We start from the raw sequence: 25,677 nt of genomic DNA, 5'->3' as shown, positions 1-25,677 counted from the left end.
TCCCCAACTTGAGAGAGGGCTGCGGCTAGGGTTTTGAGAGGTATTAGCTAGGATTTTGGAGAGGTTCTACAGCTCCAATATCGCGCTCCATTTGGAAGAAGGTTAGTGGAGAGCTTTCGTCGGCACCGATCCGACGAGGTGCATCCTAGGCCGGACAAAGGGACCCTTGCGACGAGTAGAGGACTCTCCATAAGACCATGGCCACGACTAACAAGGGGGTTTTCTATGGATGCTTTGTTTTTACATTCGATTTCATTGATTGTATCTAGCTCCACGGATAGCTAAGCCCCAACTAGGTACTTGGGTATTTGTGAACCGTAGGATGTATTCATTTCATTGAATCTCTTTATTATGCTTTCAATTAATTGATGTTTATTGTGATTTCCAATCTTGTATGCTTGATTGTATGAATACTCCACTAGAATGACACTAGGGTTGAGAGTTCTTCTTGGTAACTCTTGTGAGTGAGTGACACACCATGAGAGTTAGACAAAGCTAGATTGGAGAGGGCTCAGAGGGTGAGTCGAGAGGTAGCGGAACATCCCCTTTCCCCTCCGATATGATCTATCCTTCCTCCACATTCCAATAGTTCTTTGCGGTCATAGTAGAGTGAATGGGCTAAAGGATGACCTTCCATGGAGGCTTAGTTGCGTGTGTAACGGAGTGAAGCGTTGAAGTGATTTTAGCATCTAGGGCTTAATTGTGGCTAGGGATCTTTCACCTGGACCAAAGGGTTAGGTCTATACATAGGAATAGGATTTATCATTTGGAGTCCCTAAAGCTCATTACAATTCTATATGAGTGCGAAGTGTTGAGATTGTTCGATTTCTCCTTCGGGACATGTATAGAGTTAGGCATGGTTGACCTTAGATTTGGGACTATGTAATTAAGGATTTCCACGACTCACTATTGCATTAATTAGGAAGCATAATAGAGGTTTCTTGCTCTTGAAATGATTATCCTAAGCAGAACAATACCCGGGTACCCCATCTTTATCGATTGTCTTACCTTCTCCTTTGCTTTTGCTCTCTTTCTTGTTGTTTTTACTCTTGAGAATTGAATCTTGTCACATATATCACTATTTATCTTCCACATTAGTTAAGAAACAATTTAAGTGTCTTTATTCCATACTCTATGTGGATACGATACCCACTCATCTGGGATTATTACTTCGACACCCGTGCACTTGTGGTGTACACGCATATTCGGATGTGTCAGTGATCCTAAACTTGAATGAACACTTCGAAGAAAGGGTAAAGAACCAGTACAACAACAACAAATAAAGCTAAGGTAGAAGGTGAAAGGTTAGAAAATATGGCAGAATAGAATGAGCAGCAGAGGACACTCTCAAATTATTCCAAACCCACAGTTTTGGGCACACAGTCGAGTATTTTACGACCACTGATTATGGCTTAGAATTTTGAGCTAAAGCCAGCATTCATCCATATGATATAGCAATCAGCATAGTTTAATGGTTTGGCAGATGAGGATGCGAACAACCACATCAAGAACTTCTTGGAAGTGTGTGACATGCTTAAGATTAATGGTGTTACGGATGATGCTATCAAATTGAGGGTCTTCCCATTTTCCTTGAAGGGGATAGTAAAGCAGTGGCTACATTCATTACTTAGAGCATCGATCACTACATGGGAGGAGATGGTAGATGTTTTCCTTGCCTGAGATTTCCCTCCCGAAAAATCTACAAAGCTCAGGAATAAGATATCCTCCTTTGTATAAATGGACTTGGAGTCTCTATTTGAGACATGGGATAGGTTCGTGGAGCTCCTGCGGAAATGTTCTGAACATGGGTTCCCCTAGTGGATGATCATTCAGACTTTTTACAACAGTTTGAACCGAAGCACAAGATAGTTACTTGATGCAGCAGCAGGAGGTACCTTAGGAAGCAAGGCCCCTGAAGAAGCCCGACATCTCATTGAAGAAATGGCCACGAACAGCTACCATTGGAACACAAGAGACAGAAAGAAGGTAGCTGGACTTCATGAGATAAATGCAGTTACTTCATTGGCAGACAAGGTTGAGACATTGAGCAAGAAGTTAAATACTCTAACTTGTCCTAGAGTGGCGGCCTTGACATGTTGTACCGGGTGTGGGGGCGGACATGCTTCATCCGATTGCCCTATTTCTATTGGTGGTACATCCTCGGTAGAGCAAGTGGATTTTGTGGGTAATGCGATGAGAGGCCAAGGTAATCCATTTAGCAACACCTACAATCCGGGTTGGAGAAGCCACACGAATCTTTCATAAAGTAATCAAGGGCAACAAAAGGCCATGGCACCACCTAGTTTCCAACAAAAACAAGCCCCAAACCTGGAGAATGTAATGACTGATCTAGTGAAGCTTTGACCAAGTTCATCCAAATATCAGATACAAGGTTTCAATCGGTCGAAGCTACACTTCGTAACCACACCACTTCATTACAAAATTTAGAGAATCAAGTGCGATAAACTGTGATGTCATTATCGGAGTGGCCTCAAAGAAGCTTGCCTAGTAACACCAAAACCAATCCAAGGGAACATGTGAAGGCAATCACTTTAAGAAGTGGCCGTGGGGTTGAAGTAGGCTTCTGAGTGAGAAGACCAATATTGAAGTACCGGAGGTCATGAAGGTTGAGGAGAGAGCCAAAGAGAAGGAGGTGGCACCCCCACCTTACAAGCCAAGAATTCCTTATCCTTCAAGATTGAAGAATGACTAAAATGATGAGGAATACAAGAAGTTCTTGGGTCCATTCAAGTAGTTGTACATCAACATTCCTTTTGTGGATGCGTTGTCTCAAATATCACATTATAAAAAGTTTCTCAAGGACCTCTTGACCAACAAGAGGAAGTTGGATGATAGTGCATCTGTGATTTTAGATGCTTCATGGTCGGCGGTGTTGCAAAAGAATATGCCGAACAAGAAAAAGGACCCCAGAAGCTCATCATCCCATGCAACATTGGTAATTTTGGTAAAGAAAAGGCATTGGCAGATTCCAGGGCAAGCATCAACGTCATGCCTTATACATTCTTCCAAAAAGCTAGGCTTGCGAGAGTCTAGGCCCACTCGGATGACATTATAATTGGCAGACCGAACGGTGAGACATCCAAGGGACATTATAGAAGACGTACTTGTAAAAGTTGACAAGTACATATTTCCTGTGGACTTTGTAGAGTTAGATGTTGATGACGATGCGGATGTTCCTTTGATTCTTGGGAGGCCTTTTTTGCGCACTTCCAAAGCTCTTATCGACATGGATGGCAAGGAGTTAACTTTACGAGTTGGGGATGACAAGCTTACATACCGCCTCGCCAAAGCCATGAGACATTCTCTCGACTTTGATGATACTCTTTAATTTCTTGACACTACCGATGAACTAATAGATGAATATGTGTAGGAAATGATGTGCCCAGAGCCGTATGATGGGTTGCTAGACCAAGAAGTGGAGAATGAAGAAGTAATGATACTTGGTCTAGAGGACAAGGTGCAACCTACCCCGGAGATCATGACGAAGATGATCCAAAATATGAAGCGAGCAAGGAGACGCCACAAGAAACGGCCCAAGGCTAATGGAGATGCGTAAGAATAGAGTAAGGGTGATGAACCCTTGTGTGGTAACATACTCGATAACTCCCCCTCTACCTTCAAAAGACTATGTTCATCATGCTTTCTGGTTATGAGTAAAAGGGAAACCTTCATCTATGAGGTAAGGTTAGGTAGGTCAAGCTAAGTGACGTTAAACAAGTTCTTCTTGGAAGTTAACACAAGTCTTTACTATTTTTCTATGTTTTAGTTTAGTACTTGCATGAATAAGAGCATGAGTGTTGTTGCCTTGATGTTTACATGCTTTTGCTGTGTGTGTGTGTATTTTTTTTTTTGTGGACTATTGGTATTTTCGTGTACTTAAATGTGTTTGGTGATGTTTTTCGGTCGATTGAGTATGTTTTTCATGATTCTCTGGTCAATTTTACATTACATAGGTAGGCTCTGAGTATGTATAAATGTCCAGAAAAGATTTTTCTAAGTCATCCAGAGAAGACACACGACCATGTGGAATTTTCACATGGGTGTATGTCTGTACTACAAGCTCATACCGAGAGGACACAGGGGTGTTTATCTGCCCCTGTGGACGACCTTGTGATGGTCACACGCCCGTGGGTATTTTCCACAAGGGCGTGCGTTTCTCTGTAGAGACTTAGTGTTTTATCCTGAGAAGACACACGGCATATGTCTGCCCCTATTGATGACCCTGTGATATATACACGGGCGTGGGTAATTTCCACACACTCATGTGAACTTTGCAGAGAAGTTCTCCTCCATCCTAAGAAGTCATAGTGGCGTGTGAATGCCCCTGTGAATGAGCCTGTGATGATGCACGCCCATGTCGAATTTCCGCACATGCGTGTGAAACAGTTAGAGAAATATCTATGGAGTCACAAGGGCGTGCAGATGTATTTAGAGGTTGAGTGTGCTATCCTGAGAGCACACAGGGGCATGTGTCTGCCCCAGTGAAGCTTCCCTATGGAGTCACACGAGCGTGGATAATTTCCACACGCCTGTGTGAATGTACAGAACTCAAAAGGCCGCGATTTCTGTTTATAAATCTCTCGTGCCTTTTCATTTTCACACTCCCAAACACTTTGAGAATGCATACTTGCACTCTCTCGACCTCTTGACGTCATTTTAGAGGGATTTTACTCAAGTTTTCCGGCCGATTTCATGGTTTTCATCTTTATCTCGTCGGTAAACCCTCATTCTCACTTTTCTTCGGCAATCTTGATTTATTTTGTTCAAAATTGGTGATTGTTGCTTCATTTCTACATTTAAATGATTGATGCATGTTTAGAATGAGTTTAGAAATGAATTTAGGGTGTATTTTTTTAATTTTTAGCACAAGGGCCATGCAGTTTTCATGCCCTATGAACCTACACGGGAGTGTGGAATTCCCACACGACCGTGTGGACTTTTGCAGTATTATTATTTTGAATGAATTTGATCGATTTCTTTTCAATACTTGCAAGAATGGCTCCCAGGACAAAGAAAGCGGCCGGCAAACATCCCAGGGAGCATTCCCCAGAGCCGGAACACTTGGAGTTTGCGATTCCCGAGCACCAGGCTCGGTTTGAGCGACTTTCGAAGCTCAAGTACGGTCAAACATGATTCCCAGACTTGAGTGCACTCGGGGAGGTTCAATTAGCCGATGATATGGCTGATGAGGTCGACGAGCTACTTTCGGTGGGTAGTTGGTAGCGTTTACTATTTATCAGAGAGCCGACTATCAGTATGCTTACATTGGAGATGCTGTCGTCATTTGAGTTTGATCGCTCCTATAACTGCTTTTCAAACTTTGATATTATACAGTCTAGAGTATTCGGACAACACCACAATATGAGCGCCAGTCAGTTTTCGGTCCTACTTGGTCTTTATGATGAGCCATTCATGGACACAGAAGAGTATGCTTAGTTACCGATGGATTATCCCGGTAGTCTGACACCTCAGAGAGCATACATGACACTTTGTGGTCAGGGCTAGTATAAGCCGGGAGTGTCCAAGGCTACTTGCCTTTCTCAGTGTGTGTACAGGTACATCAACGTCGTTCTAAGCCGATCAATGAACGAGCATGGTGATAGCACAGTGTCACTGAGCAGACAGGAGCTACTATACATGTACTCCATGGTGCAGAGTTAGCCAATCCATCTGGGGTATATTGTAGTTGAGTACTTGAGGCACCAGGGGCAATACGCCAGGATTGGGGTTATTTTCTTGGACCCTTACATTACTAGACTAATCATGGGAATGGGTCTATTGGATGCGATCAGAGGGGCCGAGAAGGTGATCGTACCTGTTCACCTGGGTATAGAGACGATGAGACAGATGGGGATGGTACATAGGTATCGACTGGGAGTTCAGGTAATGATTACATCACAATACCGAGGGGTCTCAACTCAAGCAGATGGAGACAGATGCACCACTTGCAGTATAGAAGCCTCCTCCAGTGCACAAGTTTTCTCCATCTCGAGCCTATGATCATTTTGATAGACTTGAGAGTACTGTAGGGGTGCTCCGGTCTGAGATTGCTAAGGTTCGCGCCACACAAGCTACGAACCACACAGAGGTGATGGCGTTTATTGATATTTTTTACAACGCCACTTGCGTGTGACCCGCAAGTGCACAGGTTTGTCGAAGTAATAAATCCCAGATGAGTGGGGTATCGTATCCACAGGGAGTAGGGAATAAAAATACTAGGATTTCTACTGAACCAAACGAAGATAAATGATGATTATGTTGATCAAAGGTAATGAAAATAGAAATAAAAGAACAAGAACGAGATGCACAAATAAGTGAGAGAAAAGGTAATCGATAGAAGTGGGGTACTCGGATAGTGCTCCCCCAAGGACTAATGTCTCAAGTTCAAGACCATCTATTATGCCTCCTAAATGATGCTTAATGAGTTGTGGAAATCTTTAAGCACACGGTCCCAAATCTAAGGTCAACCATGACTAACTCTATACTATGTCCCGGAGAAGAAATTGCTCAGTCTCAACACCTCACACTGTGCAAAGTTGCAAGAAGATCAAGGGATTCCAAGTGATAAACCCTCTTCCTATATCTAGATCCAAACCTTTGGTCCAGGCGAAGGACCCCTAGTCATAATTAAGCCCCAGATGCTAAAGTCACTTTAATGCATTACTTTGTTGCTTTCGCAACTAAGCCCCAGCAGACTTCATCCTTTAGCCCTTCACTCTATTGAGACCACAAATAACTCTAGGAGATGGAGGTAGGATAAATCACACCAGAGGGGAAAGGGGACGCTCCGCTACCTCTCGACTCACCCTCTCAACCCTCTCCAATCTAGCAATGTCTAACCCTCATGGTGTGTCACTCATCCACAAAGGATACCAAGATGAACTCTCAATCCTAGTGTCACTCTAAGGGAGAAATTATTCAACAACCATTCAAGATTGGAACTCAAATAAAGACATCAATTAAGGAAAGCATAATAAAAGGACAAAGAAACAATAACATCTTAGGGTTTACAAAATCCAAGTACCCACTAGGGGTTTAGCTCTCCATGGAGCGAGTTACAATCAATGATGAAATCAAAAGTAAAAACAAGTAATCCATAGGAAAATCCCCTTAATATTCATGTCGATGGTCTTGTGGAGTAGTGTCATCTTCTTCAAAGGTCCCCTTGTTCGTCCTAGGACACACCTTGCCGGATCGATGCCGACGAAAGTACCCCCAATAACTTTCTTCCAAGAGAAGCGCAGTGTCAAATCCATAGAACCACTCCAAAGACTTGCCAAAAGCCTCCCTAAGCCCTAGCCGATGGCCTCTTGAAAGATGGAGAAAAGTTGGAGAGAATGATGAAAGATTTCATCAAAATCGAGCTGAATCGCGGCTTAAATAGGGCTGGAATCGAGTATCCACACGCCCCTGTATATCTTCCACACGGGTTGTGGAATTTCCACACAGGTGTAGGGAATTTCCACACGCCCGTTTGGATTCTCTGGAAGTCTGATTTTCGAGCGGCTGTGAACAGTAACTACTACAGTATATTGCTGCATTTTGTGTGCTACAATAACCTTCTACAGTAATCCACCAAAACACTCTCAATTCCACACTTTTCATCGAGGCAACATAAAGGGGCACACGTATATGCCATAAATCACAACTCTTCTTCAATCAAGAGCCTCATCGGTGAAGATCTTGCTATCAAAGCACAAGTCAGGATACGCAAATGTGACTGCCTTCATGCCCCTCCAAGTCATTATAATGGTTTAAATACATGGAGGTTGGCACATATTCATGTATCTTAGAGCCCCACTTGTGTCATTGCAAGTGGTTTGAATAATGGTTTGTTCCTTCCAAGATTACACCAAATAGTGCATTTAAGATCTACTTTTGGGTTCTTTTCTAAATACTTAGCTTCACAACCCTACATGCATAAAAGAATACAAATACACATGTATTAGAGCTTAAACTTGATAAAAGTAATGCTCAACGTAAGGAAAGAACACTTCACATTCTTAACATATAAGCACTCATCAATTTTACAGTAGTTACTCGAGCGTGATCTGACTTCACCATTTGTTATGAGACCGATGACCCCTCAGGCATCTCCAGCACCATTATCACCAGATCCACCGGCATCATTCAATCTAGCACTAGTAGCAGCAACAAAGCCGACCACGCAGGACACCAACGCTTGATGTGTCTTACTTTGCTTTGTTCTTATTTTTCGTATTTCATTTTAGTATTTTTATTTTGGACTTGTATCACTCAGAAAGGATCTTCTTTCTGAGTTTATCTTTTATTTTCACTATTTTGGACTTGTATACTCAAGTTGTTTTTGTTTTTGTTGAGCTTGACAAGTTCCCCTTGCGTATATCCCGCAAGTGCACGGGTTTGTCGAAGTAATAATCCCCGATGAGCGAGTACCGAATCCATAGGGAGTAGGGAATAAAAACACTTAATCCGCTTCTTATCTATGTGAAAGATCAGTAGTGATAAGTGTGACAATGATTCAATTCTCAAAAGTGAAAACAACAAGTAAGAGAGCACGAGTAAAGGAGGAGGTAAGGCAATCGATAAAAATAGGGTACTCGGATAATGCACCGCCTAGGACAATTGTTTCAAGTTCAAGAACCCTCTATTATGCTTCCTAATCAATGCAATGGTGAGTCATGGAAATCCTTAAATGCATAGCCTCAAATCTAAGGTCAACTATGCCTAACTCTATACATGTCCCGGAGGAGAGATTAGATAACCTCTCAACCTCGCACTCGAATAGAGTTGCAATGAGCTCTAGGGATTCCAAGTGATAAATCTCTTCCAAATTATATACCTAACCCATTGGTCCAGGTGGAAGGTCCCTAACCACGATTAAGCCCTAGATACTAAGATCACCTCAACGCTTCACTCCGTTGCACGCGCAATTAAGCCCCAGCGAAGGGTCATTCCTTAGACCATTTACTTTATTATGGCCGCAAAGAACTCAAGGAACGAAGGTAGAATCTATCACGCTGGAGGGGAAAGGGGACGCTCCTGTACCTCTCGACTCACCCTCTCAACCCTCTCCAACATAACTTTGTCTAACGCTCGTGGTGTGTCACTCACTCACAAGGCTACCAACAAGAACTCTCAACCCTAGTGTCACTCTAGGGGAAATGTTCATACAATCAAACATTCAAGGTTGGAACTCACAACAAACATCAATTAATTGAAAAGCATAATAAAGAGATTTATTGAAACAAATACATCCTAGGGTTCACAAATACCGAAGTACCCACTAGGGGTTTAGCTCTCCATGGAGCTAAGTACAATCAAAGAAATAGAATGTAAAAGCAATGAATCTATAGAGAAACCCACTCGATAGTCGTGTCGATGGTTTTATGGAAAGTCCTCTACTCATTGTCCAAGCATTCCCTTGTCCGGTATAGGATACGCCTCGACGGAAGCTCCCGTACCAACTTTCTTCCAAAGGAATGATGATGTCGGAGCCATAGAACCTCTCCAAAACCCAAGCCAATACCTCTCAAAACCCTAGCCGAAATCCTCTCTCAAGTTGGGGAAAAGATGGAGAAAAGAATGCTGAAATCGGGGCTGAATCGGCTTTAAATAGGGCTGGAATCGGGAATCCACACGCTCCTGTGGGCACCCCTGTGGAATTTCCGCATGGGCGTTGGTAATTTCCACACGCCCGTGTGAATTCTCTGGAATTGTGATTTTCAGTGCTGCTACAGTACTTTGCTGCAGTGCTTTACTGCAGTACCTGGCCTAAAATACTTCCCTAATCCATACCTTCATCGAGGTGACGCAAACGGGCACACGTTCACGTCGTGGATCGCTTTGCTTCTTTAATGATGGACAAGTTGGTGGAGATCTTGTTCTATGTGCATAAGTCGGAATGCTTGAGTGTGACTGCCATTGTGCCCCTCCAAATGGTTATGCTAACTCAAATACGAGGAGGTTGCCACACACTCTAGCATCTCCCACTCGACCTATGTCTTCGTGTTTGAACCTTAGCAAGATTTACTCCAAAATCGGTGCATTATGATCCACATTGGTTTCTTTCCTTCATACTCGGCCTCACAACCCTACCTGCACGAAAGTAACATAAAAACACACATATTAGTGTAAAACCCGAGAAAAGTAATGCTCAACATAAGGAAAGAACACTTCGCCTTCATATCGCACAAGCACTTATCAGAGCTTCATTGAACCCCCTTGTGTATACGTGCAAATAGTCTTCTGAGTATGAAAATTGGGGACTAGTCATAGACACGGTCAATGTGTTTCACACATGGCCGTGTGTGCTCCACAACCCATTGGAACTCAACACCCAAGGACTATAGCTCCATCAAACGTACCATTAGGAGTTCAGGGGAGTATTGTTACAATTGCCCACCTCCACATATATTTTTTATTGTTATATTTTTTATTGTGTTGCATGCATACATTGAGGGTAATTTACATCTTAAGTGTGGGGGGGAGTTCACATTACACATACTCTTTACACAAGTTTTGACTGAAAATACATGCTTGCGTAGCTAATGGCAGTTCACCTTAGTTGCAATGGTTGAATTCTTAAGTTTAGGAGAATTTTTAACATTGAATGTCTTCATGGTCTAGTTCTTACTTGAATTTGTGGGAATTTTTGCACGAATGACACTTGTTGCACTACTCACTCATTAAACCTTTTTGGAAACTCAAGTTTGATGTGTAAAGGACTAGTTAGTTTTGTTTCTTGTGTTAATTTTGCAATATATATATACTTGTTTGATTATGCACTAAGGGTGGAAAGAGCTCCCACCTATGAAGTATGAAGCTACTCTCATAAGTCAAATACTAGTTATGCCCTAATGAGAGAAAGAGCTATCTCATGTGATGAGTGAAAGCTACTACCCTGGTAGAAAGAGCTACCACCTCGAAAGTGTGAAAGCCACCTTAGCGGCCTCTTTGGAAAGGGCTACCTTAGAGGATGTATAAAGCTACTACCATCTCTTTGTTTTGTTTTGTTTTGTTTTGTAGATAAATAAGTCCCTTATACTTAGAACTTTGAGGAGTATGCGTCGGGTTGACTTGAGTGAGTTTACACACTTACACGATTGCGGGTTTATTGTCCTTTTTTATTCATGTTTTTAGCTAGAGCAATGATTGTTTATATTTGGTGTTGAAATTTCAATTACTTGTAGAATGGTTCCCTTGCATGCTTTAGTAAGCCTAAGGCCAAGAACTTTCAATATTTTCTTTTTTCTATGCTTCAATGTTTACTTTTGCTTGAGGACAAGCAAAAGCTTAAGTGTGGAGGAGTTTGATAAGTGCTTGTGTATTACTAATATGAAGTATTCTTTTCTTACGATGAGCTTTACTTTTCTTAGATTTTATCCTTTATACATTTTTTTTTGTGTTCTTTTGCACATATAGGATTGTGGAGACAGATATGAAAGATAGAAGCCAAAGTAGATTGTGAATGCACTTTGTTAATGAAATCTTGGAGTGAACAAATAAAAAGACACAAGTTATGCTCAAAGAATACATGAATGTGTGCAGAACTCCATGTGCTCAAGCAATTACATGATTTGGAGGGGCACAAAGGTAGTCACATTTGCGTGTTCCAACCTGTGCAATGTTAACAAGATTGTCATCAAATATGGTTTTATTTGAAGATGCAATGCGATCTACATCACAGACGTGTGCTCGTTTATTTCCCCTCGAAGAAAAGTGTGGATTTGGGGAGTGTTTTGGTGGAGTACTGTAGTAGTTACTGTTCACAGTCCGCAGAAAAAATAAAGTTCTGCAGATTCATACGGGCGTGTGGATGCCCAATTCCAACCCTGTTTAAGTTACGATTCCAGCCCGATTTGAAAATCTTTTTCACATCTTTTGCCCATCTCTTCACCATCTTTGGAGGCCCCCGTGGCTAGGGTTTAGAGAGGCTTTGGCTAGGCTTTTGGAGAGGATTGACTGCCTTCGACACCGCGTTCCTTCAGAAGAGAGTTATTGGGGGAGCTTTCGTCAGCACCGATCAGGCGAGGTGTGCCCTAGGCTTGACGAGGGAACCAATGAAGAAGCCGTGGCTACTCCACAAGACCATTGACATGAACACCAAGGTAGTATTATTCATGGATTGTATATCTTTGCTTTTTATTTAATTATTGATTGTATTTTGCTCCATGGAGAGCTAAACCACTAGAGGATACTTGGACTTGTAAACTCTAGAATGTTATTGTTTCATTGACCTTTTATTATGGTTTCTTTAATTGATGTCTTTAATTAAGTTCCAATCTTGAATGTTTTTTGAGTTGATTTTCCCTTAGAGTGACACTAGGATTGAGAATCCATCTTGGTAGCCTTTGTGGATGAGTGACTCACCATGATGGTTAGATAATGCTAGATTCGAGAGGGTTGCGAGGGTGAGTCGAGAGGTAGCGGAATGTCCCATTTACCCTCAAGTGTGATTTATCCTACCTCCACATTCCAAGAGTTCTTTGCGGTCACAATAGAGTGAAGTGCTAAGAGAGGAACTCCGCTCGGCCTTAGTTGCGCAAGCAACAGAGTGAAGCGTTGAAGTAATCCTTAGTATATGGGGCTTAATTGTGACTAGGGGTCTTTCCCCTGGACCAAAGGGTTGGATCTACATTAGGGAATAGGGTTTATCACTTGGATTCCCTAGAGCTTTAAGCAACCTTGCACAATGTGAGTTGTTGAACGATTTCTCCGTCGGGGCATAGTGTCGGGTCAGTCACAGTTTACTTTAGGTTTTGGACCATGTAATTTAGTATTTCCATGACTCATTAAGCATCAATTGAGAGACATAATGATTGTTCTTGCACTTGAAATAGTAGTCCTAGGGTAAGCAATGTCTGGGTGCCCCACTTTCTATTAATTGCCTCTCCTATCATTTACTTGCGCTTCCTTCTTCTTTTACTTCTTGTTTTTATTTGCATTGATTTTGTTCACATCACTATTGATTAATCTTCATTCTAGTTAAATGGCAATCTTTGTGTTTCTAATCACTATTCCTTGTGGATACGACTGCCTATTCACTAAGGTATTTTTACTTTGACAAACTCGTGCACTTGTGGTCTACATGCAAAGGGTTTTGTCACATGCCTGTGCTTAGTGATATGAAAAGAGAGTCTAATTAGACCTATCTCAAAATGAGAAGTATATAGAACTTTTAAATCCATGCCTCACGGCAAGAGTCTGGACCTAATGAATATAAAAATAAATTTTATATTTACTATTAGAATCAAATTATGGATCATTTTTATAATGTAATTTCTTACTTCTTTAACACTAGTACTTTTCATTAGTCATGGCTAAAACCTTCATTGCTTTAATCCCAAAAAAATCTAATCCTGTTTTTGATTTCAAATCAATCTCTCTATGTAATGTTTGTTATAAGATTATCACTAAAATTCTTGCTAATCGTCTTAAGAATGCCATGAATACTCTAATTAGCCCAGCACAAAGTGGTTTTCTTCCCACGCATGGCGCTTATAATAATATAATCACAGCCTAGGAGATTTTGCATAGCCTTTAAATTGATACTCGTATCCCCCCTTAAGTTGATTTGTATAATTGATGTTGAAAAAGATTTTCACACTATTGAATGGATGGCTGCCATTGCTATCATCTAGAAAATAAATTTTTCTATTAATTAGATAGCTTGGATTCAGTCTTGCCTCTCGTCTGCTTTCTTCTCTCTTATTCTTACTGCCCACCAGACTTCTTGGTTTAAGAGTACTAGAGGCATTAGACAAGGGGATCCTATCTCCCCTATCCTTTTCCTTCTTGTTTGCCAAAATCTCACTGCTATTATAAACAAAGCTCTCTCTCTATACTTGGTGCCCAGATTCAATACAAATCTCTCAAATAAATTCAATTATTTAATCTTTGCTAATGACTTAATTTTGGTCATGAAGGCTTCTAGGAAATCTGCCAAAAATTGCATTTTTTGTTTAAATATTTATCAAAATGTTATTGGCCAGTGGCCAAATCTTCTTAACTCAGCATTCTTCGTCCCTTCCTATTCTAATAAAAAACATGCAAATTCTATTTCCAGGATCTTAGGAATTAATCTAGGCATTTTCCGTTTTATCTTGCTATGAATTCCTATCTTCCATAAAAGGCTCGAGATTAATAAGCTGCATCACAATCCCAGACAGAGTTATGAATTCTATTCAAATGTGGAACCATTCCTCCGTTTCTATTGCTGGTAGGGTTGTTCTTATAAACAACACTATTTTTTCCATTCCTTACTACATCCTCTCTATGATGAATTTACCTGATACCATTCTTTGTTATATTTCTAAGATGGCTCATAATTATCTCTTGGATAGGACAAGCAATAACAGTGCCTTTAATTTAGTTGGTTGGACAATTACTACACTTAGAAAACCTTTTGGTGGGGGTGGAGGGGGATGGGTGGTTAAGTATGTGCAATCTTAGCCTTGTAAAGCATTCTCTTATGGGCAAAATATTTTTGCCATTCTTAATTTTGAGAGTAAAATTTGGATTGATATCTTTAACTACAAGTTTAATGATTGGCAGGTTTGAAATCTACATCCAATTTATTGTTCTTCATGATTTTATAAATCAATTTGTAACTTTGCTGATTTTCTAAAACCCTACTTCCATTTGAAAATTTTGCAACCTTTTATAACTGATTTATGTAAAGATCCTTTCATTTTCAACCTCCCTATTTCATGAAAACCTACTTTCTTGAATATGCACAACCATTTTGAAAATATTTAGTTTTTGAACCTCATTTCTTCTGATCAGTTCTACTCGACCAATTTGGAACTTTTGTTCAAAATTTCTTTGGATTGAGAGTTGATTTCAAATATCAAAACTGACCACCTTAAAAAAAACTATTTGGTTTGGCGGCTCTCTCTTATAAGTCTTCCATTCTAGCTACCATTTATGATCATATCAATTATGTGAATTCTCCCTCGAACCCTTGGATTATTTGGTATGCTATCGGGAAACTTTCTGTGCCTCCCTGAGTTAACCTTTTTATGTGGAAGTTGGCACATGGGAGACTACCAATTGGCCCTTATCTTTATAGTCTAAACATTGGCTCTCTATCCCCTTGTCCTCTCTGCAGTCTTGTAGAGGAATCAACTGAGCACTTACTCTAGAAATGTAGAAAAATTATTCCTTGTTGGTAGGAGCTCTATAGCAAGCTTGATTTTGATAGAAATGACATAAATCACCTTAATTATAGGGCTTGGTTCATGGAGAAAGGCAACCCCCTTACTGATAACTCTTGGCTTAAAGCTCTAATAGCCACCTAATAAATTTGCAAGTGCACAGGTCATCAAGTAAAAAACATTTCATGCAAACATGAGAGGGTCATATTCCCTAGGGTCCTAAGAGTTGCTATATCTTCTCCATAGACAACACTACTGATAAGTGCTTGTGCGATATGAATGCGAAGCATTCATTCCTTATGTTGAGCATTACTTTTCTTGGGTTTTTACACTAATATGTGTGTTTTTATGTTACTTTCGTGTAGGCAGGATTGTGAGTCCGAGTATGAAGGAAAGAAGCCAATGTGGAGCACAATGCACTGATTTTGGAGGAAATCTTGCTAAGGTTCAAACGCGAAGACATAGGTCGGGTGTGAGATGCTAGAGTCTGTGCCAACCTCCTCATATTCTAGTTGGCACATCCATTTGGAGGGGCACAAAGGAAATCACACTCGAGCATTCCAACTTATGCACATAGAACAAGAGCTCCACCAACTTGTCTATCATTGAAGAAGCAAGTAATCCACGACGTGAACGTGTACCCGTTTGCGTTACCCCGATGAAACTATGGATTCGGGAAGCTATTTAGGCCGGATACCGTAGCAGAGCACTGTAGCATAACTGTTCACAGCCGGCCGAGAAAACACGAATTCAGAGATTCCACACGGGCGTGTGGAAATTATACACGCCCATGTGGAAATTCAACATGGGCATGTGAAAAGTCCACAGGCCCGTGTAGTCACCCGATTCCAGCCCTATTTAAAGCCGATTCAACCCCGATTTTAGCATTCTTTTCTCCATCTTTTCCCCAACTTGAGATAGGGCTTCGGCTAGGGTTTTGGAGAGGTTCTATGGCTCCGACATCGTCATTCCTTAGAAAGAAGGTTGGTAGGGGAACTTATGTCGAGGCGTATCCTATACCAGACGAGGGAATCCTTGGATGACGAGTAGAGGACTCTCCACAATACCATCGACATGACCATTGAGGCGGTTTTTCTATGGATTCATTGCTTTTACATTCTATTTCTTTGATTGTACTTAGCTTTATGGAGAGCTAAACCCCTAGTGGGTACTTGGGTATTTGTGAACCATAGGATGTATTTGTTTCATTTAATCTCTTTATTATGCTTTCAATTAATTGATATTTATTGTGAGTTCCAACCTTGAATGCTTGATTGTATGAACATTTCCCCTAGAGTGACACTAGGGTTGAGAGTTTTCATTGGTAACCTTGTGAGTGAGTGACACACCACGAGCGTTAGACAAAGCTAGGTTGGAGAGGGTTGAAAGGGTGAGTCGAGAGGTACAAGAGCGTCCCCTTTCCCCTCTGACGTGATAGATTCTACCTCCGTTCCTCGAGTTCTTTGCGGCCACAATAGAGTGAATGGTCTAAGGGATGAACTTCCACTAGGGCTTAGTTGCGCGTGCAACGGAGTGAAGCATTGAGGTGATCTTAGTATATAGGGCTTAATCATGGTTAGGGACCTTCCACCTGGACCGAAGGGTTAGGTCTATAATTAGGAAGAGATTTATCACTTGGAATTCCTAGAGCTCTTTGCAACGCTATGCAAGTGCGAGGTTGAGAGGTTATCTAATCTCTCCTCCGGGACATGTATAGAGTTAGGCATAGTTGACCTTAGATTTGGGACTATGTAATGAAGGATTTCCACGACTCACTATTGCATTGATTAGGAAGCATAAATAGAGTGTTCTTTCACTTAAAGCGATCGTCCTAGGCGGAGCATTATCCGAGTACCCCATCTTTATCAATTGCCTTACCTTCTCTTTTACTCGTGCTCTCTTACTTGTTGATTTTACTTTTGAGAATTGAATCATTGTCACACTTATCACTATTGATCTTTCACATAGCTAAGAAGCTGATTAAGTGTTTTTATTCCCTACTCCCTATGGATTCGATACCCGCTCACCCGGGATTATTACTTCGACAAACCCGTGCACTTGCGGGATATAAGCAAGGGGACCTTGTCAACTACCTAGTCTACCAAAGATAGGTTCAAAACAAAGTAAGAAGACTAACAAAAGAGAAAATGATAAACAAATGGACTAAGACACACCACATAAGCACATTAAGAAAGCAATTGACAATGAAATTGATAGACCCTCGGGCAAGGATCCCGCTTGCGACTACTAAAGCTAGAAAGATATTGGGATCACAAAATAATTGTGGTTTAGGCCAAGAGAATCCTAAAGAAGGTTAACCTGAATCCCTTCGTTATTAATCCCTAATCCCATACAATATATTGGTTTGGAATTTCTTCTGAATAAATCCTCCTTTGATTGCATTACTCTTAGGGAGATCTCTAATTAGGATCAAACTCAATGTATAGTTTCATCTGTAAATGTTGGAGGGGTACCAAATACTCGAACTCCTCGGTGTATTGGTACATCAATCCCTTTCAAGCTATGTGAGTCTAGTACAAAGGTACATCCCGTGCATCCAAGTACAATCTAGAAATTGAATAATAGAGTTCTTATGCAATCCAATACGTCAATGAACACAAATCTTGAATCACAAACCAAACCAAATTCATTAAAAGTAAATCACAACATCCATACAAGCATGTACATTCCAAGGTTTACAGTAGCCCGGTAGCCTTGGGAATGTAGTTCAACATGAATAAGAGAGAGATCTCAAAATACATAGAAAACCTAAGCAAAATAATATAAAACTCCTTTAGATGTGTTACTAGAAGATGGTGATGGGAATCCGGCTGATCAGCACCAACAAATTCCTAGATGCTCTCTCTTGAGTGTGATCTTATTCTCTCTTAGATTTATCCCTCAAATCTACCTTCTCCCACTGCCTTGAAGCCCTAGGTGATGATGGTGGAGAAATGGTGGCCAAAGACTCCCAAAATAATGGCATTGATTTATCAAAATACAAATAAACAGTACCAAACTTATAAGTATAAAATATGTACATTTGGGCACTTTTCACATCCCACACCTAAGTATTTGCTTATCCTCAAGCAAACAAAAACATGAAGAGCAATGGAAATATGATAAGTAGCTAAATGAACGAGCTCAAGCTCAAGAAGTAAAGAACTCTACAATAACAATTTGAAAAGAAGATATGAAGTTGAGTTGTAACACAAGCAACCAAATAAAGATAGTAATGTTCCATCTAGAGTGCTTCTCGAGAGTGTGTGCGAACGTCCTTCCTCGCTCTCCCTATTCACTCTATACATAATACCTACCAGCCTTAAAATTTCTAAAGACACCCTTAATGATCAATCAAGACCCTTTTGGTCCCTAAGTAAAACTCTAGCCTCTATGTGAATACAGGATATAAGTCAGAGGATCAATAGCTAGACTATACAAACTTTTTTTGGGGATATATATGCATAGACTCATTCATACTTTACTAGTTGTTATCCATTGTAAGCAGAGGAATACTATTATAGAAATTATTTTTTTACATTCTATCTCATGTCTCCCACTCTACTACCTGCCACAACTACACTTAGGGCTAAAGAAGAAAAAAACAAGGGAACCAAAAGTTCTTAAATGATCATTGAGGATAAGGATTAGCAATCTGACACCAAAATCTAAGTGATAGGTTAGCCGAAATGTGCAAGGTGGAAGTTTTGTAAAAAAAATGTTAGGGAAACACTAGATGCAAAATAGGACTCCTTTTCAAACACAAATAACAATCATAAATCACATCTATCATTCTTTCAAGATAGGAAGTTCTTAACAATGTATCATGGCTATCATAGGTAAAACAAGCATGCATTTCAAAAATTTTCAAAGTTCACAAAAATCCACTGCCAACATAAAGATGCACATTATCCCCAATGTGCCTAAATGAGTAGTATGCAAAAATATAGACAATAAAATCATAGTAAGAGGGTTTCATGAAATTCCCCAGGTATGGAAGCATAAGTCTTTAAGTCCATGAGAGTGGGATGGCCACCAATGATTACTATAGATGATGGAGAAAGAAGTGTTTGATGCCCCAATTCCACCTTGCAAAGTAGAAAGAAGCATCATCTCAAGGCATCTATCACAAACACAAAAAGAAAATACAAAAATAAACATGCAAAAACTAATAATAAAAAATAATAAAACAAGAAAAAGTTCATGCAAGCCCTGTGATCAATCAATACGAAGTTGCCCAATACTTTATATTGTAGGTGTTGTTGGGGTTTGCTGAAATGCCACAATTGTCAAACAAAAATTCAGCGAAATTATTGGTTCAAAATTATTGTTCACAATTATTGTAACAAAATCACTGTTCACTCAAAATGGCTTTCAAGAGCTCTTTAATTTTTCTTACGGGCTGCCTTTCAAGCGCAAGTGCGCCTACAAGGAGCCTCAGATTTGCCTCGTGGTTGGCCTTGCGGGTGCAATGATACCCACAAGACTTTACTTGAACTCCTCTGCAATAAAAATCAATGTTTTCAACATCAATATCACCATAATATGCATGACTTGACATCAAATGGCACTGAATCAATGAGCAAACACCAAGGAATTAAGACAAGCATTGATTAAATGAAAAATACAACACAAACATACATAATCATAAGCATAACATACCAAATAACAAAACACAAAAAGAGTATGAAAAATTAAATACGACAAATTTAAAACTTAGGTTACCACTAAAGAAGGGCTTGTTTAACGTCATTAGCTCAATGTACCTCTTTCTTACCTCATGGATGCTTGAAGGCAGTATGTTCATCTTGGCTAAAAGTGGCATAAAAGCTATGATAAGTGATTATGTATGCATATTATTGAATGTGTTTTATTTACAATGAACATTGCTTTTACTATGTTTTATGGCTCATTCATGTGTTTTTGTGTTCTTTTGTGCATTCAGGGTTGTGGGGATAGTATAAGAAAAAAAAGCACAAATAGGTCATGAACACAAATTTTGATGATTCTCTTGGGTAGAAGAAGTGTCAAGACACGAGTTGTGATCACACATATGAAGATGTATGCTAACTTCCAAGAGTGAGTAATTCTATCTACGAATCGAAAGGACACAAAGGTAGTCACATACTTGTGCTCCAACTTGTGAATAGTTTTCAAGAGCTTCATCAACACATTTGATAGAGAAAAAGCGATATGACTTACCAGACGGATATGTGCCAACTGTGTGGCCTATGATAACACCCTTTGGGTGTTGACCACAAGTGCAAGGGTTTGTCGAAGTAATAATACCCTGGTGAGTGGGTAGTTGTATCTACAAGGAATAGTGATTAGAAACACCAAGATTGCTATTTAACTAGAATGAAAATGAATCAATAGTGATATGAACAAAATCAATGCAAACAAAAACAAGAAGTAAAAGAAAAAGGAAGCGCAAGTAAATAATAGGAGAGACAATCAACAGAAACTGGGGCACTCGGACATTGCTCACCCTAGGACTACTGTTTTAAGTGCAAGACAAATCATTATGTCTCTTAATTGATGCTTAATGAGTCGTGGAAATCCTAAAACACATAGTACCAAGCCTAAGGTCAACCGTGACTAACTCTACACTATGCCCCGGCGGAGAAATCGCTCAGTCTCGACGCCTCACACTGTGCAAGGTTGCTTAGAGCTCAAGGGGCTCCAAGTGATAAACCCTATTCCCTAATGTAGATCTAACCCTTTGGTCCAAGGGAAAGACACATAGTCACAATTACGTCGTAGATACTAAGAATTACTTCAACGCTTCACTCTGTTGCTCGCGCAACTAAGCCCAAGTGGAGTTCGTTTTTTAGCACTTCACTCTATTATGACCACAAAGAACCCTTAGATTGTGGAGGTAGGATAAATCACACCGGAGGGGAAAGGGGACATTAAGCTACCTCTCGACTCACCCTCTCAACTTTCTCCAATCTAGCATTGTCTAACCATGATGGTGTGTCACTCATCCACAATGGCTACCAAGATGGATTCTCAACCCTAGTGTCACTCTAAGGGAAAATCAACTCAACAAGCATTCAAAATTAGAACTCAATTAAAGACAACAATTAAGGAAAGCATAATAAAAGGTCAATAAAACAATAACATCCTACGGTTTACAAGTCCAAGTATCCTCTAGGGGTTTAGCTTTCTACGGAGCTAAATACAATCAATAATGAAATTAAAAGTAAAGATATACAATCCATGAATAAAACCCCCTTGGTGTTCATGTCGATGGTCTCGTGGAGTAGCCGCGACTTCTTCAAAAGTTCCCTCATCAAGCCTAGGGCACACCTCGCTGGATCGGTGTCGATGAAAGCTTCCCCAATAACTTCCTTTTGAAAGAACACGGTGTCGAAAAATGGTCAAGAGATACAGATAGATGGGAAAATGATTCTCAAATCGGGCTAAAATCACGACTTAAATAGGGCTAGAATTGGGCATCCACATAGGCGTGTGGAATTTCCACACGCATGTGTGAATTTACAGAACTTTATCTACAGTAACCTGCTACAGTACTCTGCTAAAACACTCCTAAATCCACACTTTTCATCGAGGCAATATAAACGGGCACACATCCATGCTGTATCGCATTGCATCTTCAAATAAAACCATATTTGACAACAATCTTGCTAACATTGTACAAGTCGGAACACGCAAATGAGACTGCTTTTGTGCCCCCCCCCCCAAGTAATTGCTTGAGCATATGGAGGTTGGCACACATTCACATATCTTTGAGCACAACTTGTGTCTTCTCATTTATACACTCCAAGATTTCAACAACGAAGTGCATTCGCAATCTACTTTGGCACACATATCGACTATTATGTGGCCATGGACAGTATGAGCTGGGGCTGTCGAAGGTTACTTGTCTGTCTTGGCCGAGCTACAGATACATGCACGCCGTCCTAAGCAGATTAGTGAACAGTTGCGGTGACAGTACATGTGTTCTAAACCGACAAGAGCTTTTTTACTTATATTCCATGATATAGAGCCAGCCGATTCATCATGGCTATATACTAGCAGAGTACCTGAGACATCAGGGTCAGTATGCCAGGATCGGTGTCCTCTTCTCTGGCCCGTATATCACTAGCCTCACAATCGGAATGGGTCTACGAGATGCTATTAGAGGAATAGAGAAGACAATCATACCTGCTCTCCTGGGTATAGAGATGATTAGACAGATGGGGATGCTGCACAGGTATTGATCAGGAGTGCATGTATTAATTACAACTGCGTTAGAGATAGGAGGTGACATCATCGAGGGTTCTCAGCCTACTCTTGAGCCACAACCTGAGCTGATGGAAGCCGGAGCTCCACCTAGAGCACAGGAAACACCTCTGGTACGCATCTTTTCTTCACATCGAGCCCATGATCGCTTTGAGAGGCTCGAGAGTGCAGTAGGAGTATTACAGGAAGCTCTGGTAGAGGTTCACGTGACAAAGACCGCTAACCACATGGAGGTGATGGTGTGTCTTGACATCCTAGAGCAGCTACTAGAGTAAGACACCACCTCACCATTCATCATGAGACCGAGGACCGCTTAGGCATCTCCAACATCACCATCACCAGTTCTGGCATCAGTTGATCCACAAGTCCCAGTATCTTCAGCGATAGCAGCAAAGCCGATCCCGGACAACATCAATGCTTAATGTATCTTTATCTTAGTTTCTTTATGATTTTGTATTTCATTTTTAGGATTTTATTTTGGACTTGTATCACTCAGAAAGGATCCTCCTTTAGAGATTATCTTTTATTGTTGTTTCCAGTTGTATTTCATTGCCTTATCTTTATAAATTCGAGTTATTTTTGTTTTGTTAAGTATCACTGAATCCCCTTTGTGTATATGTGCAGATGGTCATGTGAGTATGGAAATTGAGGATTAGTCATAGACACAGTCAATGTGTTTTACACATGGCCGTGTGCGCTCCACAACCCATTGGAACTCAACTCCCAAGGATTTAGCTCCATCAAACACACCACTAGCAATTCAGGGGAGTATTGTTTCAACTACCCACTCCCACATATATTTTGTATTGTTATACTTTTTATTGTGCTTGCATGCGTACATTGAGGGCAATGTACATCTTACGTGTAGGGGAGTTCACATTACACATGTTTTATACCTATGCTTTTATTGTGCATGCTCACATAGCCAATGGCCATTCACCTTAGTTGCAATGGTTGTATCCTACTTTAAAAGAGGGGTTAGGGCATCATTAAAGGGTCTTTGGCCACCCTTTCTCTACCATCATCTTCTAGTAATTCAAAGGGCTGAAGAAGGTGGATCTAAGGAGCAAGATCAAGGAGGTGAAGAAGGTTGCTAATAAGGAGAACACTAAGGAGCTTTCCGGCATGGATTTGATAAGTTCTCATCACCACCTCCTAGTCAATGTGTCTAAGAGAGTCTTTCTATGATTTTGCTCATATTTGCTTTGTATCTTGAGATCACTCTCTTATTCATGTTGAACTAGATTCTCAAGGTCACCAGGCATCCGGTAAACCTTGGGATGAACTTTCTTATATGACTGCTATGATTTACATTTATGTTATTTGCTTTGGTTTGTTATTTAAGGGTTGTGTACTTTGATGTATCAAATTCCATGATAACTATGTAATTTGATTTCTAGGTTGTACTTGGTGGTGTAACTAATGCCTTCGTACTAGACACACTTATCTTAAAGGGGATTCATGTATGAATACACCATGACCATCAGGTATTTTGTACCCCTCCAACCATTAGGGATTTGACCTAGGTATTGAGTATCGGCCCTAATTAGAGATTTCTCTAGGCATAATGAAATCATAAGAGGATTTGGGCAGAAGAGATTCAGATCTAATACTTGTATGGGATTAAGGATTAATCATTGTGACCATCGGGGATGACCTACTTTAGGATGTCTCTTGGCCCAAAACCACCATTGCCTATATAATTCTAGCATCCTTCTAGCTTTAGTAGTGCCAAGGGGATTTTTCGCCTTGGGCCTCTTTTTCTCATCGTTAATTGCTTCCTTAATGTGCTCATATGGTGTGCCTTAGTCCATTTGTCTATAACTTTTTCTTTTGTTAATATCCTTAATTTGTTTAAAACCTATATTTGGTGACTAGACTGTGCCGTCTAGGGGGATGTAATAGTAGCTCTTGGGACCCCAGGGAATACGACCCTCTCTTGCTTGTGCGAGGGGTTTATTACTTGATGACCCATACGTTTGCGGATTTCAATCATTCACACACACACAACATTTGATATCTTAGGCTATTTTTCGGCTTTAGAGTTATTACTAGTATTCAATTCTTCCCTGTGGGCAAATACTCTTCTTACATGATCGGCACATACACTTGCGTCCCTTTTAGCCATTCAACATTAATTTTCTTTGAAGGAGAGTTATTGGGGGAGCCGTCGACGACATTGATTCACTGAGGTGTGCCTAAGGCTTAACGGAGGAGTCTTTGGAGAAGAAAGAGTGGCACTTGAAGACCATCATCAAGGACCAAAAGGGGGTTATATTTGTGGATTGTTTGCCCTTTTATTTGATTTCATCTTTGACTTTGTATTGCTTAATCGAGAGCTAAACCCTAGTGGGTATTTGTATATATAAACCCTAGGATGTATTTGTTTCACAAACTTTTACTGTGTTTCCTTTAATCGAGTATTTATTTGAGTTTCAATCTTGTTTTCCTGATGTTTGGTTTTTCCTTAAAGTAACACTAGGGTTAATGACCTTTTTTAATCATTGTTTGATTAGTGACCATCACCATTAGGATTAGATTTACAAAGGTTGAAGAGGGTTGAGAGGGTGAATCGAGAGGTAGTTAAACATCCCCTTTCACCTTTGATGTGATTTATCCTACCTCCACATTGCAAGAGTTCTTAGCAATTGCATACAGAATGAGTTATTGAGAGTTCCCTCTCCATTAGGCTTCACTTGCGATTAGAGATCTTTCACCTAGACCAAAGATTTTGATCTAGATTTGTGAATAGGATTTATCTTTGGAATCCCTAGCACTTTACGTAGTCATACGTGGTGTGAGGTATCAAGAATCTTCTCTCAGCCAGGATCTTGTAGGGTACTAGGCATCGAGGTTTGTAACCTTGTGCTTTTAGATTTCCATAACTCGTTAAATCTCAATTAAGGAAGCGTAGTTTTAGTCTTGCACTTGAAACAAGAATCCTAGGGGGCGCATTGTCTGGGTACCCCACTGTCTCATTAATTATCTCCTCTTCTTGCCCTTTGCTTATTTTCTTATCTTTATATTTTGATAACATCTCGATCATATTCACCAATTGATTTTCAACTTGGCTATTAATGAGTCCGCAAGCTTACGAGTCATCAAGTATTAAGCCTTTCGTGCAAACACAAAAAGGTCATATTCCCTGGGGTCTTAAGAGCTGCTATTACTTTCCCCTAAATGGTACTATCTAGTCTACTAAAAATATGTTTAAAAAAAGTAAAAAAACTAACAAAAGAGTAAGTTATAAACAAATGGACTAAGGCACATC

General features: G+C 40.4%; 1 non-coding gene across 1 annotated transcript; it reads right to left on the bottom strand.

The window, feature by feature from the left end:
* Positions 1-1,704: 1,704 nt before the first annotated feature.
* LOC120252424 lies at positions 1,705-1,811 on the bottom strand. The gene has a single exon (XR_005533954.1). It is a non-coding gene; the product is annotated as a small nucleolar RNA R71 (small nucleolar RNA).
* Between the last annotated feature and the right edge of the window lie 23,866 nt (positions 1,812-25,677).

Source organism: Dioscorea cayenensis, chromosome 20 (assembly GCF_009730915.1).
Source record: "Dioscorea cayenensis subsp. rotundata cultivar TDr96_F1 chromosome 20, TDr96_F1_v2_PseudoChromosome.rev07_lg8_w22 25.fasta, whole genome shotgun sequence".
NCBI lineage: Eukaryota > Viridiplantae > Streptophyta > Magnoliopsida > Dioscoreales > Dioscoreaceae > Dioscorea > Dioscorea cayenensis.
This window is presented reverse-complemented; position numbering and strand designations above follow the sequence as displayed.